The following is an 18,427-nucleotide window of genomic DNA, read 5'->3' on the forward strand; positions in this document are numbered from 1 at the left end:
TTTATTGTTTGTTGTTTTGTTGACAGTGTGAATATGGTATATGTTGTCTTTTTTGTGTTGATGGACATGCCCCAGTCTTTGGACCAATTATTGAGTATATCGAGAGCATCATGTAATCGAAATTTCGATGTTCCTACATATTCTTCTGTGCTAATTAAGGCATGGTCATCTGCATACATGCTGCTTTTGACTTTTCTTGGTAGGTTTTGATTTAGATCGTTTATGAATATTAGGAACAGTGTTGGGGATAAGACTCCTCCTTGGGGGACGCCATTTTTTTATAGCCACTGCCAGGTTAATTACAAATCATTTTGGAGAAAACTGATTTTATTTTTCATTAAAAGGAAGAATCTTTATACCTTATTTTCAGTTATAATCTCTATTTTTCTAGCTGTAGTTTGTATTTTTATATTAAATACAAAAATGTGACCTACTTCTCTTTGCTTAAGATTATAAAGGTAATCGGGGGTAGGACGTAGTGGGTTTATACAATGTTCAATATCAAATTGTTAATTTTTGGTAAACTCTTTAATTTCTTCAAATTTATCAGTCTTAGAGAAATTGATTTAAAATTTTGTCTTGGGAAATTCTATTAGGATGTAGCTTACAGAAATCAGGTGTGTCCACAATATATACATATAAAAATGCACATAAATTAAAACTAATTTTAAATATCTTTATAAATATTTGGCAATGTCTCATAAAATGTTTCATGTAAATGAAGATTATTCTTATTGGCTATATTTCAATACATTCAGTTAAAGCAGTAGTGGCCTTAGGGGGTAGCTAGTGGGGCAACCGCCCCCCTGCAATTAGAGATTCCATTGTTTTAGTCAACTTCGAAAACCAGATCAGTTCTCATAAACTAAGATATTTGATATTATATGATTTGATTTGATACAAATTATTATGTAAGTTCTTAACATACTTTTGGTTACAAATTCTCATTCTGTTTGGAAAAGACAGCATCTCATAACCTGCAGTATTTTTTTTTAAACCTTTTTTTTTTAAATTTCTTTAAATTACAGTGTACAAATTACAACTTTTGAATTGTTCTTTGCATTATCATTACATGATACATTTCATGTGAGGACAAAGAATCCGCTACTAGCCCTAAACTTTTATAAACTCAACAGAGCATCACATCTTCATTTAATATACTCCAGCTATAGCGTGCTTTGGTATTCAATGTGTTCTAATGTTTAAAATAAAAAAGCTAAATAAATTTTTTTTTTTTTTTTCTTTCAGCCAATATGAAAAAGAGTGAGTTTTCACAGCATGACAGTTTTTTCTTAGAAGACTTTTCACAGTGTCAACTTTGTATTGTGGCTTTCTTCAATTGTCATAAAGATCAGTGAATTCTGTTAATTCTAGATTTGAAATTTTGTAACTTAATACTGTGATTAAATACTGAATTGTACCTCACCCTTGTTACTTTTATCTGTACAGCCAATGATTATGAATGTTAAGAATTCCAGTTTTTTCAAATTATGAATTGGGTACAGGCTGAGAATATTATTTGAATTATGGCTTTAAAAACAAAATAGTTTAATTTTTATTATAACAAGTTTGATTGCATTAAAGTGTTCAACTAAAATAAAGTAGTTATTAAACTAAAATTTTATCATGAATTTCAAAATATAGTTAACCAAACAAACTTTTCATAACTTTTGTATTGGAGGGGGGGGTTGAATTTGACCTATATAGGCCTAGATATAATTATTCAACTGTATGCCTACAGTTCGATCTTATTCTTTTAACTTTGTACAAATATTTATCCATAATAAAATCAGTAATAAGGAAAATGTTTCTTACATAAACATTAATGCACAATAAAATAATGTTTAAAATGCTAGCACAATACAAATGTCTAGAATAAAAACATAGAGCCTGGAAGCTCAAAATTGGAACCAGTGAAATCTGCCCATGTGGAGTGTCACCAGATAATGCCCACCATATCCTCCAAAACTGCTCTCTTTACCAAGAGGCCCGTACTAGACACTGGCCCCAAAACACCTCAATAGAAAGAAAACTATACGGAGAGCTCTCTGATTTGGAAACCACTGCGCAGTTCATCACATGTATTGGTCTAGTCATCTGAACGCTTTAACATAAAATGAGAACAAAGAAGAAGTATAGAACCATTTGATAACATTTGTGTTAGTGGAGCCAGGAGAACCTACCCATAGCTTTTGTGGAGATATCTACCTTCTACAAGTTTCATTACAGATCTACTTGATAAGACCATATACACTATAAACACTTATGTACATTTGTTCATACACATATGTGATTCAATGTAGTTAAGACTGCCCAAATTAAGCTTGTCGCAGTTAGTAATGTTGTTGAGTATATTTGTAAAAATGTACACTATCAAATAGCGCCACTTACTTCTGTAGGCGATGACGTCATTCATGGTATTAATATTTTGTGCAACATTTTATTCCTTGTCCCATTGTCATGAGTGACGTAATGGATCAGCTCTTATTTTGGGGTCTTTTTCGCCTTATTGTAATTGATAGACAAGATGTACTTTTTGAGGTCCTGAATGAATCTTGGTTTTATACTACTGGTCAGCCTTAGCATAATGCCTTGGATTTGTTTTTGTTGGGACTATTTGACCTCTGTTTAGGTTTAACTGTGAATAGACTTTGTTTTTAATGATTTAACTGTATAGAATTTAGCCCTTGTTATGTAAAGGGAGAGTGATCCTTAAAGGATTATGGGCACGACATGGCCTAAATTGTGCCGATGTGCCTAAACTCAAACTCCTCTGTTTAGGGTGATTTGTATTTTATATTGTAACGATATTCTTTAAACAGATTTGTTCGTATTTCTAGTTTTAGAGATTGTCTGTTATTTTTATAGGGTTTCAGTTAATTATTTCATTGTTGATTCAATGCTGTGGGTTTTTGGTATTACCCTGGACATTGTCGTCGTCATCTTTGTATTGTTGGTCAGAAGTTAATGACAGTTCTAGTATGCCGCTATCATGATTGATGTCCGTTGGCAGTTTATACAGAACTTATTACAGAGACGAATCTTTGGCATACGATATGAAACTGTGATGTTGAAGTCAGTGTTTTCAAGCAACATATTGGTGCTTACTTTTATTTATGCTTTTTAAAGTTATTACTTACAATGAATTTATGACTTTTTATCTTTATATTTATTTGTGAAAAATTATCATTCACATTATTCCTTTCGATATTATTGTATAAATATTATTCTATTAAATTCATATTTTATTTTAACTTATCATACATATTGTTTATTATTTTATGAACAAACTGAGTGTGTACTGAGTGTGTATGGTATGTCTGTTAGGCTGAACTTCGAAACTATGTATAATCATCAAGCAAAAGATAACAATTATTCTTTAATACACACACATATTGCAATTAAAATTTTACTTAATTACCTAGACATTTAAAAATCTAATCATAAATAAAGTCCTGACAGGATAGGCATTATTTAGATTGTCTTTACAATAATTTTAAAAAAATGTTAAACCATATAAATACATAATAACCATTGGGAGGACTAATTCACAACAATAACAACTGAATCATAGTTCTACAAATGACAAGAAATAAAATGGCTGCCACTAGAATGATTGTAGGAATCAGTGGAACACAAAAGAGTTCTTCTGTCAATATACAAGGTGTTTAAATGTAAAAAAAAATAATAAAGCATAAAAAAACAACAACATAGAAAACACCCCCTTTTCCACTAAAATTAATTTCAATGAGTGGTTGTGCTAGTAATCTAGCAAATTACATTTTTAAAACTCCCTCACAATTGTATCTATTTTAACAATGGTAGTAGACATGGCTAAGAAAAAAAAATGTTTCATTACTTTTATATGATTAACGTTTATTAGATTTGAGAGTGCAGAAGTTAAACAAAAGCATAAACTAAGATGAACTCTTTTCAATAAGAGGTAGAATCAAGGTGATAGTCCAGCCAGCAAAACCAATGTTTTGATGAAGCAAGTTTTATCCAGCAAAACTTTTGCAGTTTGTCTAATGAATGGAATAATGACAAATTTATGTGGTCAAATAAAAACAAGTATCATCTGGACATCTAATACAAATGTCACTGGTAAACTTTAAGAACAGTTCTAGAGAAAAGAAGATATGTGCTAAAATAAATAAAGATCTATACAAACAAATATACAGACTGTATGAAATAAGAGTAATTAGCCACAGAGAAACCCAAGTGAAACTCGTTAGTAAAAATCATGAGCTATTGTAATATACAATATTTATATAATATTTAACTTTTTTTTTCAGTTTATGTTGTAATAAATGTTTCTATGACAAAATAATTCACACCTTGTTTTTCATATTCAATAATATTGAGAATAATTCAAGTTGGAGGTGATGACATTTTTTAAAATTGATCTTATAAAGCAACAAAACAATTTGAAGTCTCAATAAACTTATCTTTTTGTAGGAATGAATACTATTTTTAAATACTAGTCCAAAAACTTAAGGTTACAGAGCACCCCACCCTGAAAAAGAAAACTTTTTTTTCTTTCTGTTCTATCAACATTTAAAAAAAGTTTTTTAGGTCTATGAAAAATTGGACAGGAAATAAAATCATGTATTGATGTGGACAAAACTCAAAAGGGATGATTAAGGTCAGTGCTGCCCAACCTTTTCCAGCCTGAAGGCTGAATTTCTTATACATGTCATGGGCCACACAAAAAAAGGCAAGTCCAATGAAATTAGTCTCTGCACCATGAGCAGAAGCTTCAAAAGCCAAACTGCACTGCATCATGGGTCAGTTATGGCCTGCAGGCTCTAAGTTGGGTAACACTGTTTTGGATGCATACATTCTTTTTAAGAATGCAAAAAAAAGACATGAAAAAATAAGCATCTATTTTTATTATTATCTCGGATTGCCAATAGTGGTTACCATGTTCTAAGATACATAACAAAACAGTTTTAAAAAATGTGATATGTTAGTTTTAAATTATTTTTTATATTTCAAAGATTTGATAAAATATTGTTATTAAACAAATAAATGTGTCATTAGCAAAGATGAAAATGAGGAGAAAAGAAGCAAAGAAAACTGCATACAAAATCATTGTGTGTATTTATTTAAGAGGAATTTTAAGACTAAGACTAAGACTGCTTTATTGATCCTAACGGAAATTTGTTGTGATTTCATTTCCCCTCTTGAAAACATGCACTGGCTGAAAATCCTTTTCATATTGGCTGTTAGCAATAGTCAATAAAATACTATTTTCCTGTGCATTAGCTTATTACCAACATGCAGTAGTTCCTTGTGTATTGGCTAAGCCAATCTGCCACCCAAACCTTGAATGCAATTAGCTTTTGAAAATGAGTCATCTTTCAGTTTTAAAGAAATTTTTTAAAATGCTCATTTTTAGGAAAGAGATTAAATTCCTAGGGCACTGGCTAATCAAACAGAGCTCCCAATAAACAAATAATGCCCAAGTGGACTTATAAGACATTTGAAATACAAACTATTACACCTGGTTAAAATTGATACTTATGAATTAACTAAGTTTAATTTCTTTTGGAACCAACTTTTTAAGAAGCCTATCACAAACTTCATCCTTTTAACATGCTGCAGGTTACCTTTGTAAAGAATTGAAGAAAGTGGGCCTCAATTTTGGTAGACATTTGTGTTTTTCAAATACAACAATAACCAAACCATCTGTTTGTTATGTCAGCATTGAAATAAATGTTTCAGGTCAGGATGAGAGGTCAATATCCGGAGAGGATTTTTCACTCATAGTTTCCATGTTCTGTTTTGGGCTGGGCATAGGTCACATGTGTTCTCCACATCAGCACTGACCTGGGATGAGCATTTGCTGCTACAAGTAGCATCACTGCAGCCACCATTACAGCCAAAGCAAACATCATTAATGTTATTGTCTTGATAGGATGAGTGCTGCTTTTACTTACTTACAGGAAAAAGTTTTGAGATTGGCAAGTGCCTAGCAGAAGAAGTGGATGAGTTTTTGCTACAACGAACTTGACGTTTTTTAATGTTGTTAACCTAGTCTCTTGTCCATCAGCTTCATCTTCACTTCGATACTCCCTGATTGCAGTGGCAGGTCCCAAAAAGTTTAGTGTCTTAGAATAGGTCAGTAGTATGAAGCCCTGCAGGGTTTAGTTTGTCTGGTGTTTGGGTGTCCAGTGAAGCTTCATATGTAGATTGAGATTTGAGCCGAGAGGTAATGTCTTTCATAGACCCTCTGCTGTTATTGCGACGATGACGAGACTTCCTGGCACGCATTTTCGTAGGAGGTGGTGGTACCAGCTAAGACCTGGTTGTCATGCTCCCTTCTGTGTTTTTTATAGAGTCAGGGCTAAAGTCAAAAGAGAAAAAAAAAGTGTCTTTATTTTTGTTGTCTCATCTCTATCTCTTAAAAAAAAAACTAGATGTATAACATTCTAAAATTCATTTCTTTTTCTTTTTCTGAATACCAAACTATTGGTCCTAATAGTACAGTCCACAGAAGCACTTTCAAAACTTAAAATAATATGGAAAGACAAGGCTTAGCCCTCAGCACCAAAATCAGACTGATGTGCTCCCTGGTCATGGCCACATTTTTATATGCTTGCGAGTCTTGGACGCTGACTGCAGAGCTAGAGAGGAGGATCCTAGCAATGAAATTGAGATGCTACAGAAGGATCCTAGTTATCACATTCAAAGACCACATCACAAACCATGAGATTTGAGACAGGGTTACTGCAGCGATCGGACCCCATGATGACCTGCTAACTATTGTAAAAAAAATGCAAGCTTAAAATCTATGGCCATATAACAAGATCTACGGGGCTTGCAAAGACCTTCCTTCAGGGAACAGTACACTGCTCACTACGTTTGAAAGGAAAATTCTTCAACATATCATTTATCAATGTTCATGCCCCTACTGAAGATGCAGATGATAACACAAAAGAAGCCTTCTATGATGAACTGGAAAGAATTTATGATGAAGCACCAAAGCATGACATCAAAATAGTCCTAGGAGATTTCAATGCAAAAATTGGAAAGGAACCAGCATTCATACCAATAATTGGCAAAGAAAGCTTACATGAAGAGACCAACAATAATGGCATAAGATTAGTGGATTTGCATCAGGAAAAGGAATGTCTATCAGCAGCACAAAATTCCAACATAAGAATATTCACAAGGTAACCTGGATCTCACCTGATGGCAACACCCAGAATCAAATAGATCATATACTCATAGATAAGAGACATGGATCAGATATACTAGATGTAAGAAGTTTCAGAGGAGCTAATGCTGACTCAGACCACCTACTAGTAAAAGCTAAACTTAGATAAAGAATAAGTACCATACACAATTACCAAAGACAGAGAGCACAGCAATATGATAGTCAAAAACTCACAAAGGATCCACTTGTTGCAGAAACTTATAGAATGGCACTCCAAACGCAACTGACAACATTAGAAAAGGACAGCGAAAATAACATAAATGAGCATTGGGAAATAATAAAGCATGCTATCAAAAGAACAGTAGAAGAGGTAGTTGGATTTAAACAAAAGAACAAGAGAATGGGGTGGTATGATGATGAATGCAGACAAATTATAGAAGAGAAAAACAATGCTCGGATGATAATGCTACAGAGAGAAACCAGAAACACTAGACAGCAATACAATGAAGCAAGAAGAAGGGCCACAAAAGTTGTGAGAAAGAAAAAACGGGAATGGGAAATGTCCAAGATTATTCAAATTGAGGAACTAGCAAAGGAGGGAGACATGAGAGGAATGTATATGAAAATTAAAGATGAAAAGAACGGATTTCAAGCTAGATCACACATGTGTGAGAACAAAGATGGTCAGCTTATTACAGAAAACAGCAGGGTAATTGAATACTTTGAGGAGATCCTTAATACCACAGAAGATTCAGACAATGGAGAATATGAACTGCCACATGGGGGACCAGATCCCTTAGTGAACCCTCCATCACTCATTGAAACATCAGAAATAATTAGGACCATGAAGAATCACAAAGCACCAGGAGAGGACCAAATCACAGCAGAACTAATTAAATATGGAGGGAAAGACTTACATCCCCAAATACACAGACTAATATCAAGAATTTGGGAAGAAGAAGTATGGAATGGAAAACGGCTCTTATAACACCAATACACAAAAAAGGATCCAAGCTAAAGTGCTGTAATTACAGAGGAATCTCTCTACTAAATGTGACTTATAACATACTGTCTAGGCTTATAACTAAGAGGCTTGGAAAATATTCAGAAGAAATCTTAGGTTACTACCAATGTGGTTTCAGACCCAACAAATCCACAACCAAACACATCTTCACACTAAGATGTATACTAGAAAAATGCCATGAATACAACATACCAATCCACCAACTCTATATAGACTATAGACTATAAAATGGCTTATGACAGTATCAGAAGGAAATACCTATATGACACTCTACAGGATTTTGGAATACCCAACAAGCTGACAAGACTTATATCTATGACATCAAACAACTCAAAAAGCAAAGTCATAATACAAGGAGAACACTCACAGGAATTTAGGATTAAACGAGGATTAAGACAAGGAGACGCACTTTCCTGCATGCTTTTCAATTTGACACTGGAGAGAGTTATAAGAAGTAAAGACATATACATGAGGGGAACTATCACTAACTACTTCAGAAGAGAAAACACGGGTCCACAACCAACAGGGACAATATACAGCCAACCTGTACAATACCTTGCTTATGCCGATGCCTTATTGGGTAAAGAAACCTCTGACATCGCTAGAGCCTTCACATGACTAGAAGAAGCATCTTGACCAGCAGGACTTGAGGTCAATGACAGTAAAACCAAGTACATCGCAATGACAAGAGACAATCAAACAGAGGGACAGCATATCAAAATCAAAGACCACGAATTTGAAAACGTCCAAACTTTCAAATATCTAGGAAGTACTATTAATTTCAAAAATGACCTACTAACAGAAATAAAGGAAAGAATAGCAGCAGGCAACAGGGCATTTTATAGCACCCACCATTTAGTTAAGAGCAAAACAATTTCAAGGAAAACCAATAAAATAATATACAAAACCATAATAAGACCAGCAGCAATGTATGGAAGTGAGACCTGGACACTGACTAAAACATCTGAAAATTTACTTAATACTTGGGAAAGGAAAATTCTTAGGAAAATCTATGGTGCCATACAGGATGAAACAGGGTGGAGGACACGCACTAACCATGAGATATATCAATTGTATGAAGACCCACCAATAGTGACAGAAATAAAAAAGAACAGACTACGTTGGGCAGGTCACCTTGAAAGAATGTCAGATAACAGAGGAGCGAAAATCGTTTACAGACAAAATCCAAAAGGCAGGCGACTTAAAGGCAGACCCCGAATGCGATGGATTGATGATGTAGAAGCAGATCTGAAGCAGCTTGGGGTCAGGGCATGGAGACAAAAGGCCCAGAAGAGATCTGAATGGAAGGATGTGTTGAAGCAGGTCAGAGCCCTCCATGGGCTGTAGCGCCACTGGGATGGATGGATGGATAAAGATTTTCTTTATGATTGCTAGTTAATATTTACTTAACAGTGTAGTAAATTACAAGTCTTATCAGTTCCTCAATTGAGGACCCTAACTTTGACATTATGTCTACCTTGTCATTTAACTTTAGCCTAAAAGTCTGCCTCTTGTAAGTCTATCTTTTCATTTCTCTTTATGCCTACATGGCCAAGGATCCCCTGTGGTATGATAGTGGAGTGTGAGCTATAGATTGGGGAAATAAAGATACACTCACACAACAAGAAAATTTACTTACATGGTGACTTCAGACTCTGACCTATGTGTCAGTTTTTTTACCAAGTCGATCTAGCTTTTCTAGAACTTTTATGATTGGACGAATTATACTCTTTCTACTATTATTGTACATAGTCAGTAATTGTTCTCACCTGATAAAAAAAAATTCATCACTAAAATTGAATGTTTGCAATGATACAAAATAATCATACAGAAAATAAAACATCAACATCATAAATAAGTAAGGGTCAGGTTCGGGGGTATTTAAACTTATGAATGAAGAGGTGAAAAGATCCAAAATTATTTCACATAACTTGGGTTCTTCGGCTCAAAATCCATTTGTTAGCATTGAATTTTTTTTACCACTGCTGGGTCTAATTTAAATAAGATACCGGGTATGCACTTCAAGGACCCAAAGTCATAAAGTCATTTTTTTCAATATTTTGATTATAATAACAAAGTTTATGCTAAACATAAATTCTAATACAAAATAGAAAATGTGTTTCAAAATATATATTTTACATGTGAGGAACATTCTACCTTTAAAAATAAGATAAATGTTAAGCTAAATTATTCCTATGTGCAAAAATGTTGTGTTATTACAAAAAAATGGGAAACGCTTATTTGGATAAAACTAATGATACATACATAAATAAACAGCAGCACATGGGATCAAGTTTTTAAATGAGAGAAAGTAATGAATTAAATGCGACGAAAATAAGGGACTGCGCCGACTAAGGCTCGAACCAGTGACAATTGACCACTGGGGTGGTAATTCGCATATAGGCGAATGACTCTGGACCAAAAGAATGTTTGGACATTCCGATGGTCTAGAGGTTAAGTTTGCTTGGTGCGTAATCGCTAGGCGGTGTTGTTTGCAGGTTATTTATCCATATATTGTAATTAGAAAGTGAGAATACCTCAGATCCTTTCTTAGACTATCTTGATGATAATGACAGAATCTGTGTCTTTCAGTTAAGGATTTCATTGAGATTCAGAAAAAAACTCCCGTCAGAACCAAAGTAATTCAGCAGAGGCAATCTCAAGGTGCATGAGAATTTGTCTAAATGATGGTCTATTTTTGAGCTTTGCACTCCTGAAAAAAAGAGAAAGATATTTACTATTCTTTGGTGATGGTCTTTTAAGGAGTGTGTTGAACTTGATGATTTTATAAATTTCATTTATATAGAGTGTGTGGTAAATATTGCACATATTTTAGTCAATTAATAGTAGTAAACCTAGTTTGCATAAAAGTCACACATGATAAAGATTCCATACATGAAAACTAATGTACAGCTGTGTCTGCTGGTTAAATAGATCATTTTTGGGTCATCTTAAAAATATTATTTCTCATTTTTAGTTCTAAAATGTCAATTATAATGTTTAGTCTGACTGTCATTGTCATTGAAATTATATATAAATCTTTATCTAAAAAAAAGTAATTACAGCAACAACAACAAAAAAAAAATGATGAAAACTTAAGGAATCATATCTTGCATATCAATACTAAGACTAAGACTGCTTTATTGATCCTTATGGAAATTTGTTGTGATTATAAGTGTGGGCACCTAAGACCATAAAGTCATGTCATAAAATACAAGGTAAATTATTTTTTTAAGGCAGGAAAAATTGCACCAGGCTACTTACCAAATGTCTACTTTTTCATTTCACTGCACATTTTATTTCAAATGACTTCTGATGCCATTCAGGTCACAGTGCCAGCAAATGACATTTTAGTGCTTTTTTTTTTTCATTCCACTCTCGGCTGGTTCCTGACAATATCATTGGATGCCACAAGAACACTGCAGACAAAACGAAACAAAACAATTTTTGAAATAATTCTTTTTAAACATAATCACAAAATGATTGTTGAGAGGTTGGTAGAGACAGCATTCCAAAAGTAGGTAGAAACACACATATTAGTTCTAGCTAATTGCACTAATAGAAAAACCCAGTTTCAGGTAAAACTTAGAAAATAATTTACCGCTACATCATTAAAGAATTTAAAGAATTTCTAAAACAAGAAGGATGTTTCTCTTTGCACTTTCAAGTATGAATGAAAATCTCTGACAAAGGAACATAGCTACTGTAGTATATAATCTGCATGTTTAAGTTCCTGCATAGGACAATTAATATAACAATTTTTTTTTTAATAAAATAAACTTAGCTTTCAGCATAGGAAACTTATTGCTATTACTATGACATCTTTCATAATATAATATAGAGGTTTGGAGAAAGATTCAAATAAACATTTAGAGGATTAAGATAAAAAACCAGAGTTAGCATGTATAGTTGTGCAAATAAAATTATCAAGCCATACAGCTAAGAATGTGATACAATCTAATCAAGATTTCAATCTTATGTGAGTCCTTACTGCTGCTTAATTACTCAAAACTTCAGAAAGTAAAATATTCTCATTTTACATCTGACAATGTTTACTGATGCAGAAGGAAATATGTTGTCTTGTGTCTATCCTGTACAGTTATTTTCCTAATTCCCTGCCTACCCCATCACCTCCTTTGGTTTATAACACAATTTAAAACAAACTATTTTCTATGAGAAGATTCAAAACTGGATCACACTCACAATGACCTGCTGACTACAGCCAAAAAATGGGTACTAAAACTTAATGACCAATTACAAGGTTCTCAGGGTTTGCAAAGACTCTCTCTTCAAGGAACAGTACCAGGAAAAAAGGAAGAGGCAGAAGGAGAAAGTGATGGGAAGACAACATTAAAGAATGGATGGGTCTGTCACTGAAAAGATTCTATTCAAGGCAAAAGACAAAAAAAAAAAGGGATATACTAAGGGACAGGTGAGGATGATATACAGAGATAAATGTACAGCTTAGAGATTTTTTTAAATTAATAATGAAAATTATACTTTGCATACATTTTTAAAAAGATAAATTTTAAATTGACTTTAAACCCAGCTGTCACTGATCACATGCAGGGAACAATAATGGTTGGTTTTTTTAGCAGGAATGTCTAAAATTTATTGTTTTAAATTTTAAAAAAGTCTGACAGATTTAGTACTGGTGTTGATTGTTATTGCTAGTACTTATATTACACATTTTTGTTTTAGTCATGTTAGGAAAAAAACATTGTCTAAAAAAGTATCTTTACAAAAAAAAAACACCAAAAAAAAAACACTGCAGTCAATGAGTTAAAAGACAATGGAAAATACAAAAATACTACAATAGAACCTACTTGAAAGCTATAATGTTGGGGTGATTCAGTTTCCTTAAGTTCCAAATGTCTGTCTCTTTAACATCTCTGACCTTCTTGACAGCTAACTTTTTCATTACAGAGTTTGCCAAGAAACATAGGCCCCTGAGCTCTGCTTCCTAGCCACTGGAGATCTGTGATACTTTCAAATGTAATTACCCAATCATCAGAGGAGGAAACTGAAATAAAAAAATTAGATTATAAGGATAATATGATCTTTATATTAATTGAAGGGTACTTTTTCAAAACTTAAGTTTAAAGCTTGCTGGTCTCACCAGCACTGCACAGTTGTCTGATCCTAGCCAATTTCCTCCCACATACTACCATTGATGTCTACAAACCTGATAGACCAAGTATTATAGAGTTACTCAGTATATCTTTACTTTTATAGTAGTAAAAAGATGATGAAAGGAGATAAAACTGTGAAATTGTTATAGTCTTATATTTTAATGGGTGGGAAGCGTGGTCGAGAGGCCAAGTGCGCTTGAATTTGGCTTGGCTTGGCTACCTAGAAGGGGGCTCGAGGTTCGACACCCGACTCGTTCAGAGTTGTGTTTACTGAGTGCCTAAAGGCAGCACGGAAAACCAACTCCTAGATACCCCCCCCCCTTCCACTGGTCCACAAATGAGATTGGACCAAAAGCGCTCTGAGCATGCTATAAGCATGAAAGTGGCGCTATATAAAAGCTATAATAATAATAAAATAATAATAATGATTTTTTTTTAAAGTTATCCAAGAAATAGTTGCCAGCCAGGCAATTGATTTAACAAGAAATATGAACAATTTTAACTGCCTCTATGGCCTAACTTTTGGCAAACCATGAAAACATTAGTATTAAGTGTGTATGAGTGCGAGGTAGAACTTACTTGTTGCACCTATTCTTCTTGTGTCCCTTGCAATACAAATAGCAAGTATTATGGACCACATACTGGTCTTGCCTGAACCACTCTTCACCATAAGATGTACCTAAAAACAAACATAAAAGTATCTAGTTCAGTTGCAGCAAATAACTTCTTATAATCTTGTGACATAGCAAGAGATCTAAACAAAAGAATTTCAAGAATGGATGGCTAACAATGCAGGGGAGATGGCTGGAATATAAAAGAAATTAATAGAACTACTCAGCAGATCGCTAGTGGTGCTTAACTAACTACAAGATAAGTGTAGATTTGGCCTGCTCATTTTGTCCCTATTACAATAAAAAAAATAAATGTATTCACTACTTAACAACTATTATTTTTTACAAACAAAAACACAAACACTTGTTAGGCCTATCAGTTTGGCCATTGTAGATATTCTTATGAAACAGCTGTCCTCAAATTCTAGAAACACATAGCTATATCTGATACCCATGCTGAGCTACTGTTAAAATAGTTGCTATATGTGTATATCCCCTTCAACACTTTTGAATCCATCAATAAAAAAGCCCACATAACAATGCCACCCCACGACAATTTTCTAGCCCTCAGATTTATAAGCCACCTTTCTTGTTTGTCTCTTTCATCCCAGGTACGCTGTTCTGCCTCACCGTGGCACCCGGGTGGAAACGGCTACTTGAGGGGGTAGCTAGGCTAAATGAATGGCGAAACATAACTCCCGTGGGGATGCCCACGGGTAGACAAGAGTCCACCCATTGCACGGGTGGGGTGGCAAAAGAGTCCCCATAAACCTGTCACACATCCGTTACATAAATGGCGTGTCCCCCACGGTTAGCTAGGTATAATGAAGGAAAATGGCGGATGCTCCCAGTGTCCTCGGCCTTCAGCCATGTGCAGCCAAGCATCAGAAATAGCAATGCTTTACATAGGCATTAACTCGGGTCTCTCTCAAACAGAACTGTGTTCCCACAGGTTTTTGTTTTTTTTATTGTTTGGCATCCAAACAGGTAGGTTTTTTTTCCAACTTTGAGCTCGAAGAGCCTCCGGCTCAGCCCATAAGACGATCAAACGGTCTCTTTCATCATTCAATTAAATGGCCTGAAAACCCATATTAAGGAGTATGCACAAACTCTTCTTAGGTTCATCAGTAGTAGTCTTATCTATCTACATTATAATGCCCCCAAACCCACATATAATATTTTTAAAAAGACACCCTCTCGCCAAAACAATACACACTTTTTGGCCCTTGTATATTCAGTGGAACAACCAGTACTACAATCATTTCTTTATTTGCAATGTAGTCAACTCTTTACTTATTGATTTTCATTTTGTCATAGATCAGGATCTAGAGAGGCACCTTATTTAGAATAACCCATCTTTACAAACCATGTTATACCCCCCACCCACCAAACACATACACCTTTACACTTTTAACATGCCCTTATATTCACTGTGACAATTTTTAGAACTTTAAATTTTTGCCTTAGAATAAAGGCCTACTTGAAGATCTACATCTAGTCATAAAAAAGTTTTTTTTTACACACACATGCTTTCATACAGATTAAAAAAACAAAACAAAAAAAAAGTTTAAAATGCTGGCTCTCAAATATAGATAAGCTTGTAGAAATTGCAAATAAATTTTTATGGTAAATTTAACCGCTGCAGTTTCAATCTAGACAATAGCTTAGTTGTCTAAGGCTTCAGTTAAAAAGAATAGGTTAAATATTTGTATTTTATCATCCACTGCAAGTGTGAGAATTATTGATTTAATGAGTGAATGCATTAGTGGTCAGGACCAATAATTTTAAATTGTATATATATACCAAATACCACTGACTCATAACTAATTATTAAAAACAAAATGAAATGTATGTAGTCCATTGTAGGGCTTTTAAATTTTGTTGCAGGTGGAGGCATGGGATACTAAAATTCATGGCTTGGGGAGGGGAGCATTAGGATGTATGGTATGACATAAAAGAAGCTTCTGATAGAGTGACACTAATAGTAGGGATGAGAAATAAAAAATTTATCTTTGAAAAAACAATTTTTCGTTAGTAAATCATTAAAATACTTTTAAAAAATCTTATCTTCTTATCTTATATAATACAGACGTTACTTCAAAATAGAACTTTCCAATGGTGTATAAATTATGACTGTAAGTTTAACAGAAAGTTATGATTATATTTTTGTGGCATTTTGACCTAACATTGGTTGACATGGAACAAGAGAGATGAGATCATGTCTGAATTGTCAGATACCACAAATTTATGTAAATCAGCATTAGAATCTAGTCTTGTTTTCTAGATCTAGATATGATCAGATGTGTATATATACTAGATCTATGTCTATGAAGACTGAAGACCAATGTGAATGTCAATTAATTAGACTATTAGAATCTAGTCTAGTCTATTAATCTATTAGAACTAAACAATAACTTATAACTACTGATTGATAAGTTTAAGTTTGGAGTCTAGAAATAAACTGACACATTGAAAGAAACGCTGCTTTATTTGCATCAACAAGTTCTAGATCTAATAATTATTTTAAATCTTCGTGAGACAGCGCGTGAAAAAAAGATAGATTCTAGATCTAAGATTCTAGATCTATAAGCTAAAGCTAAACACACCAAAATCAGCTGGTATGCCATCCATGATCTTGGTTGACAACAACTGTTACAAGGGATGTTACTCCTAAACACCGAGTGGTGCAACCTATATAAAACACACATCAACTCGGGTTTAAAAAAAATAAATTCGCATTATTTGTAGTGTTAAAAGAGATCTCCATGTCCAGTCTAGATATAATATGTAGGTCTGTGGTGCTGATTACCTCCATGACGGTTCTAGTCTGTCTTGTATGTTACTATAATTATCTAGACTTTGCTATTAAAATTACGTCACACTATTAGTGTCGCGTTAACATTCCGTCCATTTTAGCGCGCTAAAAAGTATTTTAAATACAACACAAGAATTAAAACATTTTCAATACATGCTTTTTCGTTGGTTTACAGTACAGATATTACTATTGAGGGAATTAGAAAATGTTTAGGGAGAAATTTTAAGGATTTAAATAATGTAAAACTACTAAATGCTTCCGAAATTCGCCGAATTTCATTAGAATGGAACACTACTGATAAGCAATGCATCAGTGAAACTGCCTGATCTCCCCTTGGATGGGTCCATAATCCGGTGAAAACTGAGATTCTGAACTTATTTTTAAAACACCCTGTGTTTACATAACTCTACTTGAAATCATACAGACTTTTTAAAGTAAAGGCAGTTGCTCGTTGTGCTCGTTAAATAGTAGGCCATAAAAACAGATAATTCCATATTCCTCCTATAGATCGCTAGTTCTAAAAGAGTAATTTAATTAACATTTGTCCACCACAGTGAAGGCATTACACTACCAGCGTTTTAACTCTCTCCCTCTCTCCTAAATCGTTGATTTGACCCCATTGAATTAAATTAATTTTTGGTTTTACAAAGTAAAACGTGTGTTATATGAAGAGAGCATGCATTCTCCTATAATTCTATACCAAATGCAACATTTTCTGATTACAAACAAAAATAAATGTTATTAAAGTTTAATCATAACATAACAGGGTAGAATGTACCTCCCTAGTCCAGTTCCGAGTCGGCCACTGTCCAATTGGTGTCTACTTCAGATGGCTCCGAGAAAACTACGAAACACGGTGCCGCCATTGCATGGAAGATGAAGAAACAGTCAACCACATTCTTAAAACATGTCGCGTTATGCATAAAGGGCAATTGGGAGAGGGATGAGAGAGTGAGAGAGAGAGAGAGAGAGGGGGGGGGAGAGAGAGAGAGAGAGAGAACTGATTAATGTGCGACAATAATTCATTCTATCTTTGCACGGGCACAAGGTGACCTTGAAACTCACTTCCCGCTTCCGTTCACGTGCTCTAAGGGAGTAATCTCAGCACTAATGAGGTTTCTGATACGTCCCTTTTGGAAGCAAACATTTTTACTGATACGTCCGTTTTGAAAGAGACAACGGATGGGCCCACATAGATTCCGTGGGAAACTATTCTCAGCCTCAACGTGTCGCTCCTGTGTTTGGGCAGACGAATGGGCCAATAGGAAGGTGAGGCAGAACCGCCATTGGGGTTCCAAATGGAATGAAGGAGAGCATCACATACCGTTCCTTTAAGGGACTTCCAAGGGAGAGAGGATCAGCCTCGTTATCTCTCCCGACTTCAGATTTTAATTTATACAGTATTAGCTGCCATAATTCCCTCTTGTTTGGAGCTTTTTTAATCAGATCAAATTTGTTTTATTTTAGGTGTAGATGAGTTTCCATGGGCTTAAAGTGTGAATTTATTGTCAACTCTGATGCGACAATCACAAATGTAGAGTATATTAGCTTTCTAGGACTAAACAAGTCAGAGACAGAGAAGGTGCTTTAGTCCATGCATGAGACCATGAGTATGCCTCTGTTTGACAGCTTATCATATTGCGCACAAAATAAAGAACAGGAAAAATTTAAACTAGAATTCAA

At 34.3% G+C, this 18,427-nt stretch overlaps 1 long non-coding RNA gene across 2 annotated transcripts; it reads right to left on the bottom strand.

The window, feature by feature from the left end:
- Positions 1–3,354: 3,354 nt before the first annotated feature.
- On the bottom strand, positions 3,355–16,597 carry LOC129926397 (uncharacterized). 2 transcript variants are annotated; one of them, XR_008778052.1, is made up of 7 exons: positions 16,536–16,597; positions 13,898–13,997; positions 13,013–13,209; positions 11,451–11,605; positions 10,724–10,899; positions 9,826–9,955; positions 3,355–6,349 (listed from the first exon to the last, which is right to left on the bottom strand). It is a non-coding gene; the product is annotated as an uncharacterized LOC129926397 (long non-coding RNA). The 2 variants fall into 2 exon arrangements; XR_008778053.1 differs by having other exon boundaries at positions 16,396–16,565.
- Positions 16,598–18,427: the final 1,830 nt, after the last annotated feature.

This window comes from Biomphalaria glabrata, chromosome 5 (assembly GCF_947242115.1).
Source record: "Biomphalaria glabrata chromosome 5, xgBioGlab47.1, whole genome shotgun sequence".
Classification (NCBI taxonomy): Eukaryota; Metazoa; Mollusca; class Gastropoda; family Planorbidae; genus Biomphalaria; species Biomphalaria glabrata.